This window comes from Tupaia chinensis, unplaced genomic scaffold (assembly GCF_000334495.1).
Source record: "Tupaia chinensis unplaced genomic scaffold, TupChi_1.0 Scaffold000196_1, whole genome shotgun sequence".
Classification (NCBI taxonomy): Eukaryota; Metazoa; Chordata; class Mammalia; order Scandentia; family Tupaiidae; genus Tupaia; species Tupaia belangeri.
In genome coordinates this window covers 1921981-1936953 of record NW_006159671.1, presented here as the reverse complement: position 1 = coordinate 1936953, position 14973 = coordinate 1921981, and the positions used below count along the sequence as shown (strand labels likewise).

The 14973-nt window shown below is 38.1% G+C and overlaps 1 pseudogene; it reads left to right on the top strand.

Moving 5' to 3' along the window:
• Nucleotides 1–9057: 9057 nt before the first annotated feature.
• LOC106734715 (40S ribosomal protein S27-like) lies at nucleotides 9058–9326 on the top strand (annotated as a pseudogene).
• The last annotated feature ends 5647 nt before the right edge of the window (nucleotides 9327–14973 follow it).

Here is a 14973-nt window from a genome sequence, read left to right as displayed (position 1 = left end):
ACCAGGTTATATTACTAGTTAATGCCAGTTTGTATTCAATCAGTACTGGTAACCAGAATAAAGTACTAGTTAGAGTCATTCTGGGTACTTGTTAGGAGTGGTAATTGGGTCTGAAATGGTTTATGTCCTGTTTGAGTACTAATTAGTACTGGTAACCACTGGTAACCATGTTACGGTACTAGTTATTGCTAGTCTGGGTACTAGTTAAGACTTTTAATTGGGTTAGGGTACTAGTTGTAGCCATTATGGTACTAGTTAGAAGTAGTAACCAGGTAAGAGTACTAGTTAGTACCAGTCTGGGTACTAGTAAGAAGTGGTAATCAGATCTGGAACTGGTTAGGACTGGTTTGGGTACTAAGTACTGGTGAACAGGTCTGTTACTAGTTAGGGTCCATTCAGGTACTAGTTAGGACTGGGAATCATGTTAGGGTACTAGTTAGTGCCAGTCTGAGTACTAGTGAGGACTGATAGCCAGGTTAGAGAACTAGTTTGTGCCAGCTTAGGTGCTGGTTAGGCATAGTAAGATGTGGAACTGGGTAGGACCTGTTTGGGCACTAGTTAGTACTGGTGAGCAGGACTAGAATTGGTTAAGTCCTGTTCGGGTACTAGTACTGGTGAATAGGTCAGTTACTAATTAGGGCTCACTTGGCTGCTAGTTAGGACTGGTAACAAGGTCAGTTACTGGTCATAGTCAACTCGTCTATTAGTTAGGGCTGGTAACCAGGTCAGCTATTAGGGCCCATTTGACTACTGGTTAAAACTGATAACTATGTCAGATGGTAGTAAAAAGCTTTTTGTAGTCTCACAGACTAAACTCTGCTTCTATCCCTGTCCACCTGCAGTGTTTTAACAAAGCAACCAGAGACTGTGGTAGACTTTAGTGCTGTCTACCAAATGCTTCCAGTTCTCCCTTCAGCATACGGTGGGGTTGCACTTTTCACTTTCTTGAAGCCGAGATGGCCACATCATTGACGGTTGTCAGTGGAATGTAAACAGGAGAGATGTGATCGCTTCTGAATGAGTGAAAACTCTAATGACTGGCACATGTTTGAAGAGTTTTGTTTTTTGGTTGTTTTTTGTCTCCTTCCTGCTTGGCAGTAGCACTCAGTGGCCTCTACTCTGCCAGGCTGAGTTCTAAAGTTAGGAGAACATGGAGCATGTAAGCAAGTCGTGAGAGAACCAAAGTGACTCTGTACTTGTACTTTGTTTTGTAATCCATCTTAGTAGATTAACCCTTAGAAAAATGAGTCTTTAACTTCTCTCTCACTTCTCTCTCTAAAAGGAACTTTGACAGTAACCTGAGTCTTTACAGATATGGGGAAATGAGCTTACACTTTTTAAAATCCAACCTAGACTATCTGTTGTTTATAACCCAGGATCTAAGAGTTATCTTGACTGACTCCATTTTGCTTCTCCTGCCTTATCATGCTTATCCTTAAACCTGTTGCAGAGAAGTTCAATGAATGACCAAGCCTTGTGATTTTGTTCCAAGACAAAAAATAACTTGCCTTTTGCTTCTAGATAGACCTCACACTTACCTCTTCCCCTATATAAGTTCTGCATTTCATCTAGTACAGTAGAGATAGTTATGGACTACTAGAGTCCATTATCTCTCCATTGGTGGACTTGCTGAAATGAATTCCTTTCCTTACTTACAAACTCTTGTCTCTGTCAAACATTGAGTAATACAGACCTGACTTCTGGTCTTCTGCAGTAGCCCCATCCTCTTCTATTTTCTAATCACCATTTGACATGTAAAGTTGGTCTTAATCAGTACCCGACCTGGTTACCAACCCTAACTATACCCAAATGAACCCTAATTAGTACTCAGCCTGGCTACCAGTTATGACTACTACCCATGTGGGCACTAACTAGTATCCAGCATGATTAGTAGTTCTAACTAGTACTCAAATGGGCCCTAACTAGTACCTGACCTGGTGGCTGGTCCTAACCTAGTCCTAGTGCCACGTGGGCACTAACTGGTATGGTTACCAGCCCTAACTAGTACCCAATCTGGTTAGTAGTCCTAACTAGTACCCAAGTGAGCCCTAACTAGCATCAATGAGAGTCCCCAACTGACTTGTAATGAATGCAGAACATAAGAATTATACCTTTATTGTTTAGAACACTGAGACTTTGTACTAAAATAAAATATACCTGATTAATGTGGATGTATGGATACAGTGATCCTTTGAAAATGAAATTTAGTTAGTGTCATTTGTCAAAGGCATCCTATCCAGTAGATTTATCACCACAGTTCCTCAAGGAATTAGTCTGCTATCTTCTGCTTGTTCATGATCTCCAGAATCTGAACACACTAGGTTCATTTCTGCCTTAGGAGTTTTGCACTTGCCATTCCCAGTGGTCAAACTGCATTGCCCCAGGTACTCACACATGTTCCTCCAGTTGCTTCAGTCTTTGCTCTAGTGCTACCTTCCTTGTAAAGCTTTTCCTGACAGTCTTACTTTTATAATGCAACCAGCATACATTTCCTGTGCCCTCCTCTTATTTTCTGATCACTATATGACATATAAATTTTACTTTGTTTGTGCTTTTTATCTGTTTTTATCTTTCTCCACCAAATAAAATGAAAGCTCCATTTGAGTAGAATTTTTTTAGGAGTTTTTAAAATTTGATGCAGGGAATGTATACTCACTGGAGAGAGACAGAGAGGGAGCAAAAGTGGGAAAGCATTCCCAAGGGATTCCCAGGGGGAATAGCCACTTGGCAATCCGTTCTCCTCCATACTCTTCTTGGGATTTTGGGCGTGTGCACACATGTGCCTGGAGTGTTTTTCAAACCACTGGGTCCAGGACTCAAATGGTCTAGTCAGCCATGTGGGGATTCACTCATCTTAACCACCACACCACTGGCTGGCCCCTAAAATTTTCTATCCAGTTTGTTTTCTCTGGATCTGGATCTCTATCTTCTATAGTGATACCAGGCACATATTAGACACTCAGTAATTAGTAACTGGATAAATAAATAGAATAGGTGGCACTGAAGGCAAGAAAGGAAATGAATTTATAACAAAAGATGTTAAGTCAAGTGATTGTGTATATGAAATAGAAAATGGAATTTAGACCCACTTCATCTTATCATGCATGACAAATATATATATATATATGTGTGTGTGTGTGTGTGTGTGTGTGTGTATACACACACAAGCAAAAATATTCAATGTTAGAGGTTGATATTAAAGAGACATTTCAATACCAGGGAATACTTCATAAATAATAATAATAAACAAAAAGGCTAAGCATAAAGAAATTATTGAAAAATGTATCTATCAGGACCAGCAGATGGTGTAATGCTTATGTCTCTGGACTCCCACATGGTTGACTGTGGTTCAAGTCCCAGGCCTGGTGGCTATAAAAACTCTGGGCACGTGTGCGTGTGTGCCCATAACCCTAAGAGAAGACCGAAGGAAAAGGGATTGTGTAGCATGGCCATCCACTCCTGGGGTTAGGGGGAGCGATTTCTTGCTTTCTGTTTCTCTGTCTCTCTCGGTCTCTCTGGTGAGTGCACACACCCTAAAGCAAAAATCTCTTTCTAAAAAAAAATAAAAATAAATCTACCACAAAATAAAAGCTTCTGTCCATCAAGTGCCATATAGAAAATAAAGATAAATTAAAAATAAGAAGAAATATCTTCACTAAATGTAATGTGAACGTAATAAGGATAAGATAAACAACTTTGCAGTAAAAGACAGGCATTTCACTAAAGGGGAAACACAAATAAACATTCAAAGACATGCTCTCCTTCATAAGTAATCAGGCAAATGCAAATTAAACCCACAGGATTATTCCATTTCAAATACTCCAGATGCACAAAAATGTCCATCGCTGACAATATCAAGGATCAGTGAAAGTGTGAAAGATCCAACATAGTGTATAAACACTTTAGAAAAACGACTTGGTAATATTTAGCAAAGTTGAAAATGTAAATGCACTATGACCTCACAATTCCATATATTTGTGGTAATATACATAAATACATAAATACATGAAGCATATCTATTGATGTTGATCTCTATTTTAATTTATATCTGTATATGTCTAATATCTACCTACCTAATTGTATATCTATTAATATCTATTTATATGAATAGGGAAACACACATATGCACCAAGAGATACATGTGGGAAAGTTCACATATAAGAAGATTTATACCAAAGCTGAGAAAGGATAGAAACAATTCAAATAGCCCTGACTGGAAATGATAAGTAGTGGCATTTTCATATAATATAATCATATATAGTAATAATAATAAAATACAGCTCTTCATATCAACATGGATAAATATTGCAAATGTGCCATATAGGAAAATAATCCCTTGGAGTCCACGTAGCATGACTCCATTTACACATGATACCAAAACATATAAGGTAAATATATATTTTTAAGCCCCAATGTACTGTGGTTATTTTTAATGTGGGAAGAGGTAGGGTAGACTCAGCAAGGAATAGAAAGGAAATTTGAAAAAAAAAAAATGTTTTTGTTTTGTATTTTTTCCCCTTCAAAATGAGTGACCGGGGATGGGTTTTTTTGTTGTTGTTATTATTACTCCCTTTAATCTACAGGTCTTTAAAATATTCTTTTCTACCTATTTAACCTGTAATAAAAACATTTAAAAATATCTTTGCAATGAAGCTTTTAGAGAATACCATATTTATGTGTCATGATAATAAACAGAAAGCCTTTTGATTATCCAATTATTTCCTATCTCTTTGGGCAGCTTGAAATTGTGCCACTCAGCATTATAAACTGCAAGTAAAGGCCTTTGGAGAAAGGTAACAAATCAGAAATGCAAAATGCCATCACTGATTAATTTATGGAAACCAAATTTTCAGCCTATAAGAACCAGGGGCAAAACAAAACAATAACTCACCAGGGGGCCGTGAGCCCTGAAGTGCGTCGCGTGGCCATGTGTAACTATTTATCACTCCAGGTCTCAAATCTGAGGGGTATCAATCATGCTGCTTACCAGGGCACTGACTGAATATAAATTGGCCTTTCTGGGCATCAATAGGCCTCCTTGTGCCAAGTGATTTGATAGTTCTTTTATTTTAAAACACTTAGGATGGATTATAGAATGAAAGCACACACTTTGGAGTCATTTAGAAAAATCAATTCTAGCCACACTTAAGGACAAAGAAAAATCCTTTTGTTCCTTCTGGTGACATATCTTACTCAATAGACTAGTCCCATGGATGCAAATACATGTACAAGGCAAATTTAGACAGCAGTGTGAGTGTTAACACATGTAGCATGACTTAATATTTGCACACCGTGCACCTCCACAATACTCTTCCAATGTGGAATGTTCAATATGTTCTCAAAATCTCTATTCATAATAGGTCCTCAAAGCCTTAAACATATTTTTACGATTTAGGAGTGGCTTTAGGAGTGGCTTTCTTTGGTTTTTACAAGATGCCAAAAGTCTATGGGAACTAAAGTTTAAAGAATGAAGTGAGTTCTCAAGCTAGTAGGAAATCCTGATTTAGTTTATACTCAGATGCAGTTTTAGGGATAAATCAGTCTTCTCTCTGGATGGTTCATTAAATGTCACTGGTGCCAATTCCCCATAAGGGTGAAAGTCTGGATTTCAGATTCAGGCTTCATTGGGAATCATGGTTCTACAAATTATAAGTCTGAACAAAAGACAAATTACTGAACTCTCAATCTCAACAAACACCCCTGAAAATAAGGACAATCATTACTGTACTGAAAGGTTATGACAATTTTAAAAACACACATATGGCTTTTAGCATATAGTAGTAGCCAATAAATGGCAAATCAAAGTAAAATTAAACAATTTTAAATCTAATTCTGAGATCTTAAATTTAAACAACATTGAGTAGCAGTTAAGTACATGAGTTTTAGAGTTAGACTTGCTTGCATGTAACTCACGAATTGTCCATTTCCTAGATATATAATTTATATCATATTTAGAAAACTGTTGAACATCATAAAGCCTTCTTGACTGAATATGGTTTATGGTAGTATTATTGTTCTACTACAATAATAATATCATGTAGTATTAATACTGAATTGTAGCGCATTCAAATGATAAAGGGAAGTTCACAACTTATAAATGAGGCAAATGGCTTAAAGTAGGAAGATTTGAAAGACCTAGACCTAGACATGCAGGCTTTCCTCTATTGCTTTCCTGGACCACACAGAAGAGAAGTTCAGAAATGTGTCCTCTGGATTCAAATGATCTGGGATTGAATTCCATCTCTGACCCCTTTCCTATCTCTGTGAACTTGAGCAGGTTACATAAACTTTCTGTGGGTCTCCTACCCTCAAGGATTTATGTAAGTGTTGGGGGCTGAAGGCTTGTAAAATTTTGAAAATATCATTTAAGAAAATAAGTACAAGATGACAACTGCAAAGTTAAGTTTCCTGAGTTTGAAATTCATGTCTGGAATCTACCGGGTTGTTAGGTGGAAGCAGGAGAGTTAGGTTTAGCAGGAGAGTAGACATTGTGAAGTTAAGAAAAGCCTCGAAAGAGAACCATCTGACCAAGTGCTGAGTCACAGGGAGATCTGCTTGAGGACTGGTCAGATGAGAAACCAGTAGTGGGTGTTTGAAAAAATAAGGATACGGACTTGGGGGAAAGCAATTGACTCGGACTGATTGTGATGAGGAGTGACTTGCACCTGCTTGTATCTTGTGTTTATAATTAGAACATTTTGAGCTTTTTAAGACAGTATGTCTCGCTATAATCAGTTACAGTAATAAACTCCCCCAGGACCAGCAGATGGCGTAATGGTTGCATTGCTGGACTCCCAAATAGTTGACTGCTGTTCGGGTCCTGTAGGTGGCTTAAGACTCACTCTGGGGATATGCCCAGAGTCCAGAGAGAAGAATGGAGGAAAGAGGATTGTGGCATGGCCATCCCTCCTGGGGGTAGGGGTGGGGATTTCTCACTTTCTGTCTCTGTCTCTCTCTGTCTCTCTAGCAAGCATACACACACTACAGCAATAGCTCTCTTAAAATAAATAAATAAACAAACAAGAAAGCAAACTCACTCCTGCAGCCTCTTCCTCTCATTTCACTGACCATGAAAATAAGCAGCCAGGCTTAGTTAGCCAGGAACAGGGGGATTACATAAATAGATTTTTTTTTTTACTTGAAAAGAGGTGCTGGTGTTGTTTATTCTTTTTTCCCTAAGCTTTATTAAAGTATAATTGACAAAAATAGTATTTAGTTATGTTATATAGTGTAATGTCCTGATATGTTTATACCTTGTGATTCCGACAATCAGGTTACTTCTGCAGAGCTAATTCATTTGTGCCCTTTGACCTACATCTCCCCTGACAACCCCCATTCTGCTCCCTGCATCTCTAGGTTTGACTTGCTTAGATTCTGCATCCGAGCGAGAGGATGCAATATTTGTCTTTCTGTGCCTGACTTATTTCCCTTAGCATAATGCCCGCCAGGGTTGTCCATGCTGTGGTAACTGACAGGATTTATGCATAAATGTTTCAACAGCACCTCGCACTGTATCACACTATATAGACATTTGCTAGTAAGAGCATTTGAATTCTATAAGTATATATCTAGACCCTGTATTTCATAGGAAGAAAGGAAGAAAAAGAGAAAGGAAGAAAGAAAGGAAGAAAAAGATAAATCTTTTTAAGAAGAAAAGAAAAAATAGGCTCATTTTTCTTTGCCTACCTTATACATTTTAGACTGTTAGAGTGTGCCGAAATGCCTAGTTAAGCCAAGGATAGAACTGATTATGGTTAGATACCAAAGAACACACACACACACGCACACACACACCTTGAAAAGATAAGAAAGGATTCAAAAACGACCAGAAGCAAGTACCATAGCTGAAGGTTCTCTTTTTTCTGCTGGTGGTTTTGTGGTTTGTTACAAAACCAGAGTAAGCACTGTGCCTGGCCCAAGCTAGCCTAGGCTACGCTCCGGGGAAAACACGAGTTTACCTTTTCAGGTCTGTACTGCCACCCACACCCATGGTTAATCTCCACACCTGAGATGCAGAATTGACCAAGTAAGTTTGTCCACGATGATCTGAGTATTATTAATTTTGTGTTTTATGTGGTGTCTTTTATTTACACAGAGACAAGTGATGATTAATAGAGAAAGGATCCCTAATCGCATATTTAACAGAACTAAAGAATAAAGTTAACTTCTGTCTGGAAGCTTGGCGAAGTCCTCTGGGTCATATATATAATAACTTTAATTCAACTAGAATAAATGTGCCTTTGTCTGTTTAACTATTTGGAGGCTAAAATAAATAAACCATCCAATTTGCCTCTCTACCGAGTTTCAAATACAAAATCTGTAATAGAAAGAACATGCCCTTTTCTAAGTTTCCCCAGGTTTACTAAAATTTTTGGTCTACCAAGAACTGAATTTTTTTTTCCAAGTATAATTCCAAAGCCCAGAATAGGAAATAGCACAATTTCTGGATGGACTTCGTAACTATCCTTTTCATATATGAAGTGAAGTCCTTGTTCTGAATAACAAGTTTGTCATATCTAACTAAATGCAATTTATCTTAAGTGTGACATTTCTGGCATGGTCATGGTTATGAATCTGGTTTATTCAATTAGAACTTGGTAGAAATAGATTCTTATTGAACCTTTGCAAATAACTACTTCTCGTGGAAAATAAAGGGAATTAATAAAGGCCCAGATAATATTGCAATCAGGGCTAATCAAAATGTGTCTTTATTTTCTACAGAACTATTATTCTGAAGTTCTTCTAATGATTCATTAGCTTATAATATGTCTTAGAATTTTCGAATAAGACATTTGTCCTAGATTCTGAAAAATCAATTGAAATAAGTCTTAAGGAATTTCATTTTAGTGCACATAAGTATATTCAACTATTGAAGTTTTAAGTCATAATGAATCAAAAGGAGTTTATCTGATGCCCATCAACTAATAAAACTTGAAAACAATGCCAGCTGGGCCAGTTCTGTGGCCTGGTAGTTAAGGCAGTCAGACTCCACAAGGCCAATTATGTGGTTCATGTCCTGGACCTGGTGGCCCGCGGTGACGATCTCCCCACAAGAACATGCCTCTTGCAAAGGACCTCCTTCATCCCTCTCCCGAAGAGGAGAAGAAGAAACACAAGAAGAAGCGCCTGGTGCAGAGCCCAAATTCCTACCTCATGGCTGTGAAGTCCCAGGATGCTATAAAACCACCACTGTCTTTAGCCATGCACAAATGGTAGTTTTGTGCGTTGGCTGCTCCACTGTCCTCTGCCAGCCTACAGGAGGAAAAGCGAGGCTTACAGAAGGATGTTCCTTCAGGAGGAAGCATCACTGAAAGCATCCTGAGTCAAGATGAGTGGGAAACCATCCCAATAAACACATTTGGGATATGTCCAAAAAACAAGAAATACCCAGCACATGTGTGTGGGTACCCAAAACGCCTCAAATAGGGCAAAATGCAGGAGAAGTGATTGCAGTGTGACCATGATCCTTGGGTCATGCGTCCTCTCTCCTCTCTCTTTCCATCTTTCTCTCTGTCTCACTCTGGCAAGTAAACGTGCCTTCTAGCAATAAAATAAATAGTATTTCTTTTATTTGTTTTATTCAGTTCTACAAAAGTAATGCCTACTTGTGAAGCTATACTAACATACTAAGTTAAATACTGAAATATCAAAAGGAGAAAGTGTAAAAGTAAAATGGGATAATAAAAAATTAAAGCATTGTTAAATTATTTTGTTGCTTGAAAGTTTAGAAGAAATATTGATTAGTTTTAGACTTTGTAAAATTAAACATAGATACAGTTTTTAAAAAATAATTATTTTCTTAATTTTATTTATCATTATTTTTATTTTCAGTTTGACCAGAGAGAGGCAGAGAGAGAGAAGGAGAGAAAGCAAGCTGCCAGGTCTGGGACTCGAACCATGGTCAGCCATGTGGGAATCCAATCCCCCTAACTACCACACCAGCTGCTGACCCCCATAGATAAGTTTTAAGAACAGTTACTTCAAAAAAGAAAAAGGAGAAAAATGAAGAAAAGAAAAATCCTATTAGTCTAAGACATTACAAGAAAGAGAAAAAAATCATAGAAAAAGACAAAACAGAAAGTCAAGATGGAAACTCTGAATGACAGGTTAAGACACATGGGCACTTGGGCCATCTAGGTGGTGTGGTGGTTAAGGCAGCTGGATCCCACATGGTGAGTATGTGGTTTGAGTTCTGGCCCTCATGGTTTGGAAAATACACTAGACACATGCATGCCCCAAATTCTGAGAGGAGAATGGAGGAGAAGGGATTGTGGCATGGCCACTTCCCCTTGCGGGGGGTGTGATTTTTCACTTTCTCTTTGTCTCTTTCTGTCTCTCAAGGAACACATGCACTCTATAGGAAAAAAAAAAGATATATGGGGATTCAAATGAGAAGATGTAACACAAATTATAAATCCAATTGTAGCTCCAGAAGAAAAAAATAAAGAATAAAACCGAGATATATGTGTAATGATAATAAATAATTTCTCTAACTGTGTGCCAATTTATAGATCATTTTATAATGGTGGAAAATTCTGTCAGATTGCACTATGGAGAGGTTTTTGTTTTTGTTTTTGTTTTTGTTTTTCTTATTGGGCGCATGCGCTCGCCAGAAAGACAGAGGGATAGAAAGTGAGAAATCCCCCTTCCCCCCCAGAGGGGATAGCCACACCGCAATCCCTTCTCCTCCATTCTTCTCTCGGGATCCTGGGCATGCATGCACATGTGCCCGGCGTGAGTTTAAGCCACCGGGTCCGGGACTCGAACCACAGTCAACTGCATGGGAGTCCAGCGACATAGCCATTATGCTAACTGCTGATCCCCAGATTGTACTATGTAGAGTCAGACATACTGGCACAATGTGTACCCAGAGGTTTACAGAAGAATAGTCATAGCATACTCAGGAAACATCAGAAGCAAATAACCCCAAATATCCATCTACAGAGGGAACATGCCTTATGGTTGATGCAAGCAACATTGCAGTAAACAATAGTTAAAATGAAAGATTATCAGCTACAACTGTCAGCAAGAGAGACTTTCATGATAATACTTAGTTAAAAAGGACATTACAAATAATATATACAGTATTATACAACTTATGTAAAGCTAGAACACACAAAAACTAACCAGCCTATTGTGCAATCATGTTAAGGAAATAATGAATACAAAATGTAAAGTCTCTTCTATCCATGCTGAGCAAAAGGTAAATAAATCTCAGCCCCTGTACTATAGTTTGCACCACTGCTGGGAGGGTAGAAGCCACTGAGAGGCACAGATTGGGTTCCCAGGCCATCCTGAGTATCTGTGGTCCTAAATGGTGGTGATGGTGGGGGGGAGCTGAGACAACACAGAGAGGGATTCCTATTTCCGTCTCTCTGCCTTTCTCTCTCTCTAATAAAAGAAAAAAGGTAACCAAAAAAAGAAATCAAATCAGAAAAGGACTGGTTTCAGGTAAATGGTTATTTTCTTTTCTTATGTTAATTGTTTGTATAGGGAGTTTATTATTCTTTGTGTCTTAAGTTTCCTTCATACAGAGTATTTTATTATAAAATAATGGCATATGTTTTATCTTTGTTTTTCATTGATTATGCCTTGAGTGTATCTCTTTTAACTTTGATGTTGTGATTTCTATTCAGATAGATGTCATAATTAAAATATTTTAGAGTAATTTTATATATGTCTTTTTTATGAGAATAAGAGTTGAAACTCATCAAGTGTTCTTTTAATAATCAGTTGGAATGTTTATCTTTTGACCTACTTACATGATTTACATTCCAAAATAATAAATCATATTTGCAAGTTAGTGGTGAATTTTTTGGTACATTATTCTCTTGATGCACTGTTGGATTTGATCCACAGTATTTTGAATACTCATAAGTCTCTTTGATCCACAGTTTTCTTTTATGTGCCATCATTATAATGTTTTGAAATCATTTATACTTGCTTCATGAAGTGAATTGAGTGGCTTTACATCTCTTACATTTTCTGGAAAAACAGAATAATGTAGCATAGGAATTGGCTATTACCCACAAGTTTGAAATACTTCAAATGGGAACATCTGACCCCCAAAGACTTTAAGAAATAATTATTTAATAACCTTTAAAGCATTTTGCATGAGTGTTAAAATAATCACCTTTTCAACCTGATCTTATTTTCTTAATTTATACTCATATATTAACAGGAAAAAAATAAAAAATAAAAACCACCTCCTCTTGGTTGGGATTTTCATATTAAGTATATAAAGTAAATCATTTTAAATCCTTTTTACATGCCATATCTCCACCCCCATGATTTCTTTTTATTTCTTTTTTCATTTTCAGATTTTTCAGAAGTGTGTGTGTGTGTGTATACACATATTATTGCAATTTTTTTCAGAGTTTGTTTTCAAATGTATTTAACAGTACAGCTATTTCAGTGATTTGTTTTCTCATTTATGTATTTCTGCCTGGGTCTTCTGTATTACTTCCTTGCTCCTGAGATATTGGCCAAATAGACCAAGACCATGTGGATCATGGGCCCGAGAAAGCATATATTGATCCAGTATTTGTAAAAGATTCAAACTGAAGGACAAAACTGAGATAGCAAACTATATTAGAGAAAGAAGAAAATCAGAAACAGATACACCTCTGAAGTTGCATGCAGAATCTAGGACACTTATTGCAGGGGTTTAAAAAGCAGGTGGTGAAATGTGTGTCCTGAGTTTTGCCCAGGAACTTTAAGGAACCAAAATACGTATGGACCTGGAAGAGTCACTTGCTGCCAGGAGGGTTCATTGTTTCAGAAGAAAATTACAGTGCACTTGTCACGAGATTCTAGCTTTGCCCAACTTTAAGATATTGTGTGAATCAATAAAATGTGAAAAGTTTAATATGGAAGAGAGGGAGGGGAAAGGGGGAAAAAGTGTAAAAGTATGCTTAATTGACAAAAATGAGAAGTTATTTGCTGATGATAATGTACTTGGCAATATCCTTGTCTTGACTGACATGTATGATATTAGTGTTGGAAAAAGAAATATATACTGTAAAGACATGATAAAATGTAAATTAAAACAAATATATTTTTTAAAGGCTTGTCAAGGAGACTTTCTTCAGGATGATATCACCCAGATGTTAGCTAAGTTTGCTCAAAAGGCAGTCTCTCCAAATGTGTTACTATGATGGGTCTTTTATAGAGAAACACTTTGCTACCATCTTCAATTTAGTCCACATAACGCAAATGAAGGATTGAAACTTGTGTAGCTCTGACTGGTCAATTCAAGCAGCAGTCCCATTGGTCCATTATTGAAGCTGGTATTTTGATTGGTCGTTCTGCTGTTGCCTGCATCCTCATTGTCTCCCTGCAGTGGGTCTCAAACTTCGGTAAGTCAGTCTTCCCATTGTATGTGACTAATGCTGGCCAGTTACCTTGGCAGCAGGTCGGAGTTCTGATGTGGTACTATGTAGAGAACTTTGGCTTCTACCTTATACTTCTGAGACTTTGGAGGTAGAAGGATTGTTTTTGATTATTTAGCTTGGCTTTGGCTTCCACCCCGCCCCCCACCCCCAGAAATTTGGAGACAGCTGCTACGGAGTGCAATGCACAATGAATGGATGTGGAGGCTACATGCACTTGCCTATTAAGATTATGGGTCTGCGGGACCAGCAGTTAGTGTAATGGTTATGTCGCTGGACTCCCACGTAGTCAACCGCGGTTCGCGTCTGGGGCCTGGGGGCTTAAAACTCACTCTGGGCATGTGTGAGTGCGTGCCCAAGATCCAGAGAGGAGAAAGGAGGAGAAGGGATTGTGGCAAGGCCATCCCCCCTGGGGGGTGATTTCTCTCTTTCTGTCTCTCTGTCTCTCTCTGTCTGGCGAGTGCATGCACCCTAAAACAAACAAACAAACAAAACTCTCAAAAAAAAATGATTATGGGTCTGTGTGAACACACCTGGTGTGTTTTTCAAGCCATCAGGGTTAGTATTTGAACTGCAGTTGGCCATGTGGGATCCAACTCTTCGCAGTGCTTAACCACTACTCTATGGACTGGCCCAGGAAACTCTTTTAATACTCTCCATTTGTTCTTCACTTTGATGTGGCATAAACTTTAGCATGTGGTATTCCCAAACTTTAAGGTGAATCCTAATCACCTAAGTCTCTTTAAAGTGCAAATTCTGATCCAGTTGAATAGGGCTTTCTTTTATGCATTTCTAACAAGGTCCTAATGATGTGGTTAGATCCAGAACCAGAGCCACACTTTGTGTAGTGAAGTCATTGGCTTAGTCTGTGCTGCTATAACAAAATTCTTTAGATTGAATAAGTGATGAATTACAGAAATCATTGCTCACAGTTCTGAAAGCTGCGAAGTCTATGATTAAGAGACCAGCAATTTCAGTGTTTGATGAGGGCCTGGTCACTGATTCCAAGATGGTACCTTGAATATGTATCCTTACATAGAAGAAGAGAGAAAGTGGTAAAATGGGACCTAACTAATTCCCTCCTGCTCTTTCATAAAGCACTAATCCCATCCACTCACCTCCTAAAGGCCCTACCTTTTTATACTACTACATTGGGAATTAAGTTTCAACATAGACACTAACGTTCAAACCATAGGAGGTGTGGATGTGGTTTCAGTATTTTTGTGTGCCCCATGACATAAAGGGGGGCTGAGGGTCTGGATGAGAGACCCTTCCTTCATAGTGCGCACAGCAAGAGCAAAATGGCCTAAGACTGAAGGCTACCAGCTATGCCCTCCAGATTAAAGAACAGATGGGAGTCAATGACAAACCTTGGAGGTCTGAATTGCTAGAGAATGCTAAAGAGAGCTGGGTCATTAAAAAGATGTAGTGGAACATCCAAGTAGCACATATCCTAGTAGAGAAAATAAATCATGACGTCCATCAAGATTTCAGGAAAAGAACAGTAGAATTTCTAGGGACATGTGCCAAAATGTTGAAAAAGAAGAAAAAGAGTGAGAAAGATACCAGATGGGAAGATGAA